The sequence below is a fragment of the Cannabis sativa genome, chromosome X, assembly GCF_029168945.1.
Source record: "Cannabis sativa cultivar Pink pepper isolate KNU-18-1 chromosome X, ASM2916894v1, whole genome shotgun sequence".
Classification (NCBI taxonomy): Eukaryota; Viridiplantae; Streptophyta; class Magnoliopsida; order Rosales; family Cannabaceae; genus Cannabis; species Cannabis sativa.
In genome coordinates, this window is record NC_083610.1 from 5,756,776 (window position 1) to 5,771,969 (window position 15,194).

Below are 15,194 nucleotides of genomic sequence, written 5' to 3' on the forward strand. Positions count from 1 at the left end.
TTAAATTAGTGCGCCTTCTAGCATTAGTTTTTGAGTGGAAAAACTTACTATTTTGATCTCTCGCTTGTAATTAGAGTTGTTTTGATCGCTGACGCTAAAAGATCTCTCGTTGATTCAACACTTCGAACAATTAAATATTGGCATCAGGGCCGGCCCTAGGCATAGGCGGGCTAGGCCCGTGCCTAGGACCCACACTTTCCGAGGGCCCAAAATAAAAAAATAAAAAAATTATTAGGCTTTTATTTAAGTAAAATTTAAGTGTAATATAAGCAACAAATATTTATAGCTTAGTTGGTTGAGGTGGATGACATATGTAACGCCCTAAATAATTAGGCACGCTACCCAAAATGCTTATGGAATCCTAATCCCCTAATTCGGGATTACTAATCAAAAATAGCGCAGAATTTAAACTTTTAAATTAATCGGAATGAAAATAAAACTTGTAATACTTTTAAACTTTTAAACCGTTGGGATCCCAAAAATATTTACAAACTTATTACAAGTCCTTTCTTTCTAGCCGACCTAAGCGGCAAAACAGAATACGAAAGTCAACACTGTTAGACCCATAACCCGCTTGGTCTGAAGTGGCGTGAACATGTACATTCCTCGCCCTGCTCTTGAAACTCATGGTTGATCAGCTAATGTCTTACCCTTTCCTGCACAGTAGAGCACCTGTGAGCCAAGCCCAGCAAGACAGTATATAACATAACAATAATAATATGCTCATCATACTGTTTAAACAATGATGCCATTTATATATGTCTGTGTGTCACAGACCTGCATGTCACACTCACATGCCTATTTATGTCTACGTGGCGTAGACCTATGTGTTGCGCTCACACATCTCTTTATATCTACGTGGCGTAGACCTACGTGTTGCTCTCACACGTCTAGTTACAATAAGGCCCTAGAATGGTTCATCTCGGTTCTGATTACCGAGTCCAACTTGATTATGCCTTGAACGCATAACCCTTAATCTTAATATGTATAACACATAACTGATGGTGCCCACTGCACCATTGGTCTATCTACTGTAGACCTGCATGTTACGCTCACATGCCTATTTATGTCTACGTGGCGTAGACCTACGTGTTGCTCTCACACGTCTATATACGATAAGGCCTTAGTAGGGTTTACCTCGGTTTTGCTTACCGAGCCTAACCTGGTTATGCCTTGCTCGCATAACCCTATTCTTATATATATACGTAATCCATAAATTACGTTCTTTCAATGGTTTATCCTGGTGATATATACCAGGTCTAACCCAGTTATGTCTCATTCACATAACTTATAACATACATGCGTGTATTCAACATTTACTACAACATATATAATCTTAGGGTAATAACCCTAACTTACAAACAAGTAATCACTCATATAATACACTTCTATATACTCAGATAACATTTACTAAGAATGTTAACCCTAACTCATGCTTTCACTGGATTCTTAATATTCTAGGGTAATAACCCTAGACCGCATTGAAATTAACTCAAGGTACCAACTTACCGAGTCTAGCTTAATTATGCCTTAAGCGCATAATTCATAATCTCAATATATACATTTATCCAACATGGCATAGTATTTATACAACATATATCACTAGGGTAATAACCCTAGGCTATTAAACCGCTCATGTTAGGGTAATAACCCTAATCCCGGTTACTAAACTTTCATGCATATCATTCACAATATAAGCGCCACTGCGCATACTCTACGTGCTAACTACTGTCTTACCTGTTGTCCAGCTATAAAAGGAGATTCCGAATCCCCGGGTGCTCCTGATCAGGTGTCGGTAATCCTAGTCACACAAATCTGAGATAATTCACACTTAGGGTTAACCCCTGATTTTCAACTCATAAAATTCAAACATGGCATTTATAACTCAGATAATCATACAGAGCTCGGAATGAGCTTTCCAACGATATAAAGAACTCCCGAATCGGAGTTCGGATCACAAAGTTATGCATTTTTGAAAATTCAACACAAACTGCCCAAAAACACAAGGGCGGGCCGTGGCATGCCCAAGACCATGCCGCGGCACCTGGGAAAAATTCCCAGGTTCACTCAAAGGAGCGGGCCGCGGCATGCTCCAGAGCATGCCGCGGCATCTGGGTGCAGAACCCAGAAACCAGCAAATTCCTCTTCGAATTTCAACTGCCAAACCCAACCAAATCACTCCAAATCCATAACCAAACCCACAAATTAACCAAAATAGATGCTAGCAATCAACAACAAATTTAAATCATAGCATCAAGCACCAAAATTTAGCAATAAACCCTCAAGAATTCAGATTGCATGACACACAAACACAAGGTTCAAACTTGAAACTCTCAAGCTCAAGAACATTGAATTGAACCCCAATATTCACCCATATTTTTCCAGCAACAAAATCATAATCAACAGTTGTATTAAGTATGAAAACAACCTTGAATTACCCTAGGCTCAAACCAACACCACACAAGAAATTAACAAGCTTGAACACACAATTCATTAAGCATGCAACCTATTATCAAACTCCTTAAGAACATGCTTCCCAAACATAAAATTCAGCAACTAAACAAAATTAAAAATCACAGAAAGCTACCTTGATTCTTAGCAAAACAAGAGCAAAGACTTTCCTCCAATTCAAGCTTTAAACCAACACAACATCCAAGCTTTTTCCTCAACAAGTTCAAGGTTGAAAACAAGAGGGTAAGAGAGGGAGAGGGTTCGGGTGAGAGAGAGTTTAACCCAGAAAATTAATTTCCTTTTCTCTTAAAAATCAATTAAATCAAAGTAAATCCAAATATGGTCAAATGACCATTTTGCCCCTAGGGCTTATAAAACACACCTATTCACTTTCAAGGGCATAAATGCCATTTCACACTCATTTATTTCCAAATAATTTCAGATTTCATATTATCAAATAAAATGCCAAATAATTCAATTCATATTTACATTTCGGGCCCGAACCCGGTTCGGCCCGAAATTCCCGGGTGTGACTATACCGCGCCAACCTGTCAGAACACACCTGAAAAGACAACACATGCATACTATATAATATTATAGTTCTATTAAGCACGTAATTAAATTAATCTCAACAATTTACCCTTCTCGGGTCATAATTACCAAAATGCCCCTGGCTCACCAACGGGGTCTTTAACATGTTAAATTTCATATAACTTCACATATATTGAACTATATAATAATATAATTCCTCAATTAACTCATAATTATCTAATTAGGGTTTTGCTAATCCTTTTCTTAATTCTGGGTATTACAACATAAGTCTAAGGTTATGGGTTCAAATCCCATAACACTTTTCTTTTTCGTCTTGGGCCCATATATTTTTAAGGCCGACCCTAATTGGCATCATAATACTTCTATTTTCCCTCATCATCTCTTCGACGTGATACTACATATAAATAGGGGGCGGAGGGTGACATGATCCCTACATAGTTTTTATATAATTTTTTTAAAATTATATGTAAAAGAATAAAAAATAAAAATTTATATTTTTATGGCCACGTTAAATTTTGATTTGACTCTACCTTTGGCTACCAACGATGACACATGAGCATGGTATGATTTTAGTGTATATTTTTATGAGAAATATTATAAGGCACAAGTAGTATCTAATACTTTCCTCAATGTTATATTATTATTGGTACAATTTAGTATAGGATCCAATATAATTTAATATAATAAATTTTAAAAAATATTGCTAACCAATCACAAAAAAATACGACTAGAAAGTACTAGACACTGATACTTAATAACAATCTTTTATTTTTATTACTAATTGCAAAATATTTATATTCTAGAAATGGATGAAGTGTTGACTTGAGGTCTTAAGGTAAATTACACCGACAAAATGTATGATTACAAAACAAAGACACATCAATTGTCAATTGATGATGTGATTATCAAACAAAAAAAAAATATTTTTAGTAATAATTTTTCAATTACAACATAAATTTTTTGTGATTAAATATAATTTTAAGTTATAATAAAAAATTATTTGTGACTACAATATAATATTTAGATAAAAATTGTCACTAATTTAATTGGGAAAAAAACAGGAATATTCTAAAAATGGTAAAATATTACAACAATACTGTGGGTCGGCCCAATCAACATTTGTACAGCCCAAAATGAAAATATTACAAAAATACCACTTGCCCTTACCTTCAGCCGCACGTCACAAACGGAGAGGATGAATGAAGCTCCATCGATGCAAGCACACGCAAACTCGTAATGAAACCAGTATCGAACGTAAAACAACTGTAAATCCCGTCGAATTTCAATAGGAATCGAACAAATCCAACGATCTAAACAGAAATTTTTTTAAAAAAAGAGCAAAGACAACCGTGAGAAACCGAATTTCAACATTTGATTTCGGCTTTTTATAGTGCAATATCACTCAAACGATCGTCGAAAATTCGCATTGAAGCAATGTAACCGTATCATGAAACGTATCCTGAGCTCCCCCTCAAATCCAAAAAAAAGGTATGAACTGAATTTTTTTTTCAACAATGATACACAGCATTTTTAGTTGCATTCTGGTTGATTCAATGGTGTGCAACAAGCAATACATATGGTAAAAACCAATAAACAAGAACTGATTATGATTAAGGAAACAAGGGATACTAATAACTTCGTTTCATTTTTTTTTTGCGTTGGCTTACAGTTGCATTATCGTTTGAAAATGGTTTCGAAATCATGAAGAAGTGTTATATGACAAGTACCAAGAGCTAGCATATGCACAAGGTAAGATATATGTTAATGGTAGCAAATTAGTTTTATAATAGTTGTAAATCGATCTGATTCGAATAAACATGATGAAAAATGACAATGCGTTATAACTATGTAATTTTCGGGATAAAATCGTTGTTTTTCGCCTGGTTTACGCTTGCATAATCATTTAATAATAGTTTCATTACGTTTTTTGGCAAGAATTTATCGTGGAAAAGATAGAGTACGTAACAGCTTTGAGAAATGGTTAGTTTCCCAAAATTTAAATGAAGTTTCTTAATAGTTTTATTCTCGTTTCTTTGTAGTTTATTAACTACCAAAAAAATGGCAAAATCGTAACTGACAGAAAACACAATGCTTGAACAAAGGAACGTAGATAAGTAGTAAGTTTGTACTCTATTTCATAACATAATAAAACCAAGCTTTTAAAATTCGTTGTCTTGACTAATAATAACAATTGCAAAAACTCAGGAAAGGAAAGACATTCCATTCCTAGTCTTCTACAATGGAAAATTCGATGATCGAATGAATTATGAAAATTATGAAGCCAGTGGACACTACATTTCTGCCAATTGTAACTATGAAGATTTGCAACAGAACCGAAAGATGTCCCTGAATGCAACCAAGAAAACACTGCTTTTGCAACCGAAATATCAAGTGAAGGAAGGATACCAACCATCGAGGATAAAGGATGATCAAAGCCTCGCATTTCTACATACAACTCAAACCGAAAGACCCCGACTTCACAACATACCCAATGTGTGTGAATGTCATCAACAACCCAACAACAACCATCGATGCAACATTCTTCGAAATGACAATTCATTAATTACACATAGAAGCGCCTTCCAACCAATCGAATACAATGCAAGAACAACCGTAAGACTCAACAAATCAACAACATATAATTGAAGCAAGAGTACCGAATTTGGGAAGAAAGTTTTGACTTCATGGACTATGCAAAACTTGTGGCAAGAGGAAATGGTCGAGCAACCGGAAAACAACAAAAAGGAACTGTAAATCACGATTATGACGAACTACTAATCACTGCATCCGCATCATCCGTAAATAGAAGAAGCACAAATATACAAAGACAAAGAAACACCGCAGCGTGCTTGGTTTCTATGCAATTAGGAACAACTTCCAATTCGTAGTTAAAAAATCATGTGCAAAAACATACAAGATTTGTTGTTTGATCCAAAATGCAAGTGGGCAATTAACAAGATCCGTAAACGGCCAACAAAGTCATTCATCATTCGAAAGTACGATGAAAGGTGATACACACTTGTGATCTAAACATCGCATTTGCCGACAAGAGACAAGCTACAACGAAATTGATTGGAAACTACATCAAGCCACTGCTCACCAACATAAAAACAACTCAAACGCCACAAGACATCGCAGGAGAAATGAAACACAAGTATGGGGTCGAATGAACTACATGAAAGCATGGAGAAGCAAAGAGCACGCGCAAGAAGAATTACGAGGAAAAGCCAACGAATCATACAAAGAAGGCCTTGCCAAGCACATGTTGCAAAAAACTAATCCCGAACAATAGTGGACATGGAAACAGAGGATGACAACAGCTTCAAGTACTTGTTCGTCGCACCGGATGCATCAATAAAAGGATGGAAGAAATGCAAACCTATAATAGTTGTTGACTAACTTTCCTTAAATCAACATATGGAGGTACACTGCTCTCTCGCTTGTACACATGTGATGCAAATGGGCACATTTTTCCACTAGCTTTTTCTCGTTGTGGATTCGTAAAACAACAACTCATGGCAATGGTTTTTCACAAAAGTGAGAGAAACATATGGGATTAGAGAGAACAAAGGCTTGATCTCGTATAGACATGAGAGCATAAGTAAGGCAAACCTTGTCAAGTATTTCCGTAAATCACACATTGCTATTGTGTATACCACTCCGTTAAGCAACCTAAAAGCAACCTTTCAAGAAGAATGCAAGCAAGCCGGATAAACCATTCTTCGTCAGCCGCAAAGCATACACAGAGAGGAAATTTGAATACCATATGAGCGAGTCGATGCCTTGACATCCGTGTAAGACCATATTTACAACAAGTCGATACCACAAATGGTCAAGATACCACCGCAAAAACAACAGTATTCAACTATGACTTCAAACATTGCCGAATCTCTAACGAAAGAACTTGGCAGAGAGCTACCAATCACAACACCGATGGAGTCATTGAGAGCATTGATTCAACAATGGACATACACAAACAAAAGAAAAAAGCAGCGTAAAACAACAACATTTTTAACACCTACAAGCAGAAAAGAAATTAGTCGACAACTTTGTGGAATCATTGACAAAATGTAATGACATGTTAATTATTTTAGTTGCATTTCAGCTTTCTTTATAGTTTGTTTTTCGTTGTCATACATATTGTCAGCTTCACACTTAATCCGCAGTAAAACCAATAAACGAGACCATGTTCGAAGTCATTGAACTAACCAGTATTGCCGGGTCATCAACCTCAAGGAGAAAACGTGCGCTTGCAATGCAGATTCCAACTTGATGAGTTACCGTGTGCTCATGCGCTACGTTATAAAAGAGATGAACTTGAATGTTTACAACTACCGTTCGGGTTATTACACCACGCGAACATGGCTTGAAACATACAAATACGCTCAACATATCCGTACACAATCACACAACTTGGGATGTGCCACAAAACATAAAAGATATCATTGTTCCGCCACCAAACCAAAAATAAGATCTGGAAGACCAAGGAAACGAAGGCTTTTTATCCGAATGGGATACAAAAAAACATAACAAAGCAAATGTGACAACACCTGGACACAATCGAAAGACATGCAACAATCAAGCAATAAAATAGATACATATGAAATATTTGAATTGTTTAATTTTGTGTGCAAATTCAAACAGTTGATCCGTGATGCTCTAAATACATGGGATTTCATTTTTATGAAATTTGAAACAGCTTTTTTAATAGTTTCAAAATCGTTTTGTTACACTTGCGACCTTTGTAAAATATTAAGTACCGAATGACTTATTGTTTACAGCTTTAAAGGCAACTACCTAATAATTGATAAAACATAACTTGAATAAGGGAAAATAGTTAACTAATACGAAGAATAAATATACATTCATAGCACTATTTAGGAAAAATGAAAACATAGTTTGTATTTAGTTGGTTAATAGTTTCTCAATAGTTGTGCGACCCTATATATGAACTCGAACAATTAAAAACCACAAAACTTTGGGAAATACAAACCTATACAATAAAGATATTATAAGTAGTGAATGTCAAATATCCTAAAAGTTTTAAACCACTACATAGTATAAAATCAAATATAATACCTACATTGAAACAACAACACTAAAACTTGTCAAGTAAATAGATTCAACAAATAACATAATAAAGCCACCACAATAAAAGTTCCTATTTCTTCAATTTAGATGCCTTAGAAGACTTGGATTGCTTCTCATCCTCGCTATCAATACTTTCGTCAATTTTCCTTTGTCCGTACGAGTAGAAAAGTGCAAAGAAGCTCCAAGCCCGATAAACTTCGATGTCAAAGTCTCATAGGACATCCTTTCCGTGTATAAAGACCAAAGAAAGGCAAGCAACATATGCTCCACAATCACCGTTAAAAAACATAGAGAAAAAATAAACGATTAGAAACTAAAAAACAACATAAAAGAAACTTAAAAGAAACACTCACTTCTTCGCTCGAGACGCAAGACCACTAAGCTCCACGATTCCGAATGGAGTCAGAGGTCGAAACTCGAGGCAGAACTTGTGCTCTATTCTTCCGTAACCCAAGTAAATCGAAAAACAAAGGCAACAACACGAATAAGCCTTCATCGCATTCCTAGCCGCGCATTCATCTTCGCGTTCTCAAAGAATTGTACATGTAAATAACGTCCTTTCGTGCACGTCAAGACGCCCCAAAAACCCAATGACTTTCCCTTCTTAAATTGATGATGAAAAGCACGTGATCGGCTTCATACCAAGGCTTGGAACAGTGGAATGCGCATACTCTGATATAATGCGCAATCGGGTGGGCAGCGTGAATGTGTGACATCTTAGTCTTCATTGACTTGGCCTTGTTAAATTTGTGGTACAATGCTTGGATGGAATCATCAAAAAGACAATCAGGGGTTGCGAAATTCAACGTCATTACGAAGAATACTTACCTTTTTTCCGAAGGTAATAGAATATGGTGTTCATATGCCGAGAAAAAACAACAACACAAACACAAATGAAAAGGTTTAACAACCGTAAAAAAAACCGAAATGTAGTATCAAAACTAAAAACATTTATAAACAAACTAAAAACAAACTACCATAAGTACAATATAAATTGGAAACTTTACCGAGTCGTTCATAAACATGTCGCATGTGGCCAAATGGTAAAACCAAGTTTTATCCTCAACATAATCAACACCTAGCCTAAAAACCCGGGTAAATTTCTTGCGCCGTCTTCATAACAATTATAATGCCTACAACAAGAAAAAAAAACAAGATTAAAAACAGAATAAACCGGAAAAAAAAATAATACAAAAACAGATTTAATAAAAACAACAATTCCCGGATGTTTAAGCAATCCTTCACCAATCCAAGAGTCAAATTTTGCCTCAATCTCAGAGATACCGGATCAAGAAAAGCATCATTAAGAGCATAAAGGCCCTTCACATAAGTCACCATTTTGAAATCCCTATCATCCCCAAAGCAGACCGAGAACCCGAGGACATAAGCTCCATTGAGTGCTCCCAACATCGCCAGGACCCGAAATCAACAAATGGAGATTTCAAGGCCGTGAGCACGCTTCCTCTTATCCAACAGAGGTGTATCGCAGACAAGATCCCCGCCTTCTTCATCGCATGAATGGCATCCGACTTTTCACCAACAACATCCGGATTGGGTGCGGACCTAAAAAATAAAGAATGCATTAAAACAGCTTGCAAAACATAGTAAAACTAAAGAGCAACCAAAAAGAAACCTAGTTTTTTTGAAAACAATTAAAAGTAAACTTACATTGATTTTAGCAACTTCCTCCAAGCCGCCCAACACAACTCGATCATCATCTATTACAAGTCGGCTCAACCCATCAAAGAAATCGTCCCCCTTCAATCGAGACTCATCGCCCTTCGCTTCTCAACATCCTTAACATTTTTATCACTCCCTCCAACATCCTCGAAGGATTCACATCGCAGAGGACAGCAAGAATGCCTTGTCGCATCATCGCATCCCCACCAACTTTAACCAACTCACCACCATCGTCGAGCTTCGAATCAATATTTTCCGGATCGTGCAATTGCCGTTGTCATCATCCTCGCATCATCATCATCATCATCATCATCGGGATCATCATCGAATTCGAGTTACTAATTCATCCGATGACTTTCCTCGTATCGCCCAACATAAATAAAACTTAAATAAAACAAAAGAAAGAAACTATACAAAAAAATAAAAAAACCTAAACAATAAAGTAAGAATAAATACCTCGTCGAAGGACGACGATGAATGGCATTAACCTTCTCTTGGATATCCTTAATTATACCATTAAAGATTTGAAATTAAAATCAACAAAACACCTCAACGAAATGAAGTCCCTACCAATGATGATTGATTCGAACCGAGCATCTCCAAATAGATTTCATCCAATCAATATCCGCCGAATCGACTTCTTCAAGATGAGCCACCATCGAAGGATTGCTTCACTACACCACGTTCATCAATAGATTCATCGAGAAATAGACCGTCAAGTTGAAGCCGCCGCCTTCATCGCAGGACGCATGTTTTTTATCTTCAATCGAATAAAGATAATTAAACATAGTATGAAAAAATTAAAACAATTGGAAAAACCAAAAACAACTACAAATATTAAACTCGAAAAGAAACAGAAAAAACAAGAAAGAAACTATAAAGTACCTTCTCCAAAGGTAAATCAAAAATCTTGCCCTTCAAGTCTCGAAGCGGTTGGATTTTGGTGACGATGGTGTCGTCTGGCCGAATCCCGGGAATAAGATGAAACTCTCTTACAGAAAGAGTTCACCATTGCAGACAAAGCATTCATAAAACCAAACAAGAAAAACCCAAGGACATCCCAATGCCCTATACCACCCATCATATTGGCCTCCCTTCTCTCGCCTTTCTATTTTTCATAATGATACCATGCTCAATCCTACCTTTGAATGAGTCAATTGTCAATTCAAATGATTCCCTACCCCAACAATACTCATCCCACCGACCGCTATCAACTATATCTAGAACAAACCTGTCAGACACTTCTTTGTCGTAGTATTGCTAAGAAGAAAACACCGAATGAAATACAAAAAATGTACCATTTTCAAACCAATAAGACTCATCCAAACCCCACCGACTACCCAAAAAAGCATCCTCGATGGCTTTGTTGTCAATAGTTTTTACACCACTAAAACAAGTTTCTACCAATTGATTTGTTTCCGTGAAAACAACAACTTGTTGCAATCACCGAAACAATCTAAACCGTTAAATAAGGTAAAATTCTTCTAAGACTAAACCGTATGCAACTACGAAGAACCTTAGCCCAAAACTCCTTAGGATTAGGTCAGAAACTTCCTTAGTAGTAAACTATGAACGACTTCAGGTGAAAAAACAAACTCGTGCATATCCAGAAAATGCCCAAACCGAGTTTGACGAAACAAAGAAAGCAAATTAACCGTATAAAGTGTTTTTAATATTATTTATCACGTGTATCACACACCGGTGCACACACACTTAGATCCGTAAAAATCGAAGGACTAAATTTATGCCCCCAAACCCGCAACATAACAAAAAAGGGCCAATATAAATTAAAAATCCCGAGTTAAACAAAGATGAAAACCGTAATACAACTACAAACAAACTAAAAACAAACTATCAATGGCAAACAACTACTACGTAAAAATAACAAAGAAAAGACCTTAAATCGTTTGGAAACATAAAAAACAAGAAACAACTAACCCTAAAAGAAATCGAAAAATGCAAAAGATAAAAAGAACAACAAAACTATATTAAAACAACAAACAAACTAAAAAACATATACAACTATAGGAAAATATGAGCAAAGATTTGAAAATAATTTTGAAATCTAAAACATAACAAAGAAACAACAAAAACTTATGAAAATCGAAAACACATCAAAACATACCAAGAATAAACTATTTAAAAACTCGAAAAGAAACTAACGAAGAATGATTGAAAACACCAAAAACGAAAACAAAACACATAACCTGTAAGCACAAAAAAACACTAAAAATAAAGAAAACAAAACAAAATTAAATAACAACACCCAGACCAGAATCAAATGGAAAAATAAAAAGCAACAATAAATAACTAAAAAATTTAAAAACATGAAACAAAATGCACAAATGAAACCCTAAAATCACACAAAGCAAAATGATCATGAAACGCCAAAAATCTGGGTAAAGCAGAAATGGAAGAAAAGGGGGAAACGAAAATAAAACTAAAAACCAACCTCATCCGATCTCGTAATGTGTAATGTTTCGAAATTTTTTCCCGTAAATTCTCGGAAGCGAGGACTCCTCCAAGTTCAAACCTTCGATTTCTTCGAAGAAGCTGGGTTTCACACGCTTCGCATGGGAGCTTCAAAATCGAATCAAAATCATCAATGATCGGGGCGTTTACTCCTTGGATTTGTTGGCCAAAGATTTCTTGCCCATTTTTGATTTCTTTTGAGAACTGGAGAAGGGGATGAAGATGACCGAGTGATTGCCATGGTATAAATAAGATTGAAAAAAAATGAAACAGAGAGGGAAAAACAGTTGCTAAATCGTGGGCTAAGAGGAAGTTGAAAATTCGTGGATGAACCAAAAATAAGAGGGAAAAACGTGATAAATTGTGAGTGGTTAATGGAGGTTACTTGATTTCAAAATGAACTTAGAGAACAGAAATGAAGAATAGAAAATGAAATCAAAACAAAATGAAAAAAGAGAGGGAAGAGAGTATGATTTGATTGATGATGCATGGGGATAGAACACGTGTATGCATGGTATGATGAGTAAGTGGTAAATGTGTAATAAAAATAAGTTTGTAAGTATAAATGTAGTAATAGGCGTGTGAGGGTAATAATGTAATAAAGAGAGTAAAAAGGATTTTTCATGTAAAAATTTCAATTTAATTTTAGTCATAATAAATATTTTTTAACACATTTAAATTTTATTGTGATAACTTGTATCTAACTATTATATTTTAGTCACAAGTAATTTTTTATTGTGACTAAAAGTCACATTTAATAACAAAAAAAATATGTTAATACTAAAAAATTATCACTAAAAATAACTATTTTATTGTAATGTTTACGGACAACTTTTCTTTCCATTATTCTTTTCTTTTATATATAAATATAAAAGTATAATTGATTTGTCTCAAAATATTTTTCGAAAAAAGAAACTATACATCTTTTAAATGGCTCTTTTGATAGTTTGTTTATTTATTTCGGTAAAATTACGAATATATAACAATATCGAAAAAAAAATAGTCACTAATTATTATAAGTATAAAAATAATAATAAAATATTTAAATTTTGTTTTTGATATTATAATATTGGGTGATTCTACAATGCACCCTTTAAAAGAGATGCATTGATGCACCCTTAATTTATTTCGGCATTCAGAAAAAAAAAATTAGTCTAATTTTTTTTCATATTCATGTACGTTATAGCTATTTAAGATATCCTACAAATTTTTGAGAAATTCGGAATAATTTACAATATAGAAAATAATGTTCAAACAGTCGATTTTACGCGTATAAAATAAAATAGTCACGAGTGCAATACACTGTTTGAACATAGTTTTCGGCATGTTAAACTTTTCTAAATTTCTTAAAACTTTGCAGGATGTCTTAAATAACTATAACGTACATGACCATGAGAAAACTAAAAAATTATTTCGGATGCTAAAATAGATGGGTAATTCTACAATGCACCCCCTTTAAAGGGATGTACTGATACACCCTTGACTTGTTTCGGCATCCAGAAAAAATTTTTACTCTAATTTTTTTTCATATTCATGTACGTTATAGCTATTTAAGATAACCTACAAAATTTTGAGAAATTCTGAATAATTTATAATATAGAAAACAATGTTCAAATAGTCTATTTTACACGCGTATAAAATAAAATAGTCACGCGTGCAATACACTGTTTGAACGTAGTTTTCGGCGTGTTAAACGTTTTCAAATTTCTCAAAATTTTGCAGGATATCTTAAATAACTATAACGTACATGACCATGAAAAAAAAATTAAAAATTATTTCGGATGCTAAAACAGATAAGGGTGGATCAATGTATCCATTTTAAAAGGGTGCATTATAGAATTTCCCAAAATAGATAAAGGTGTATCAATATATCTATTTTAAGGGGGTATATTGTAGAATTTTTCTATAATATTTATATATGTGATTCTAAAAAATTATAATATAGGTATCATGAAAAATAAAAAAACTAAATACAAAAATAGAAGAATTTATGACGTGGCCTTGTCAACGTAATATCATTTACGTAGGAGAAATCCTTACCTAATTTTATTTTATTTTATTTATTATTATTATTATTATTATTATTATTGCAAACAAAGACAAGTTAAATTGTGTTTAAATTCCAATTTAGATATTGCAAACAAAGGCAAATTTTGTTGTATAGTGGGGAAAAAGGATCTTTTATAATATATTCTTAGTACATGCTATTGGCAACTAGCAATATATATATACTAGATGAAAGTTCTCGCCACGTAAATATTAGTTTTATTTAAATTTTAATGAATTTTTTTTTTAAGAATTCAATAACTAATTGTAAATTATTTTTTGAAATATTTGTTTTTATAAAAATAAACTTGTTAAGAATGTCATAATTGTATATATAAACTTATGATGTACACATTGTTATTAATAATACTAAAAAATTAGTAATATTAGAAATTAAAATAAATAATCTATATAAAATTGGAAAATTGTAAGAAAAAAGAATGACTAACATGTTAAATTAGAAGAAAAAATCGTTTAAAGAAGAAGAATAAAATTTGCATAAAATAATAAATAAAAAATATTCTGAAAAAGAAATTTTACAAAAATAATAAATAAATACTGTAGGAATGAAAAGTAAAATTAATATATAAAACATGAGAAATAATTAAAATTAAATAATTAATAAATATAAATTAAAAAGTTGAATTATAATAAATAATTGACTAATAATAATAATAATAATAATAATAATAATAATAATAATAATAATAATAATAATAATAATAATAATAATAAATGAGAGCTGGCTTTTGTGGGTATGAAGATGAGTTTCTGAAAAGGAATGAAACCATTGAGAGATTGTTGTTGTTGGGGAGGTGTAGATGTGGTCTTAGAGACCTGTAAATACCGTCTCTTCCATACCCAGATTTCTCCATTGTAGGGTAGTATATCAAATTTAACAA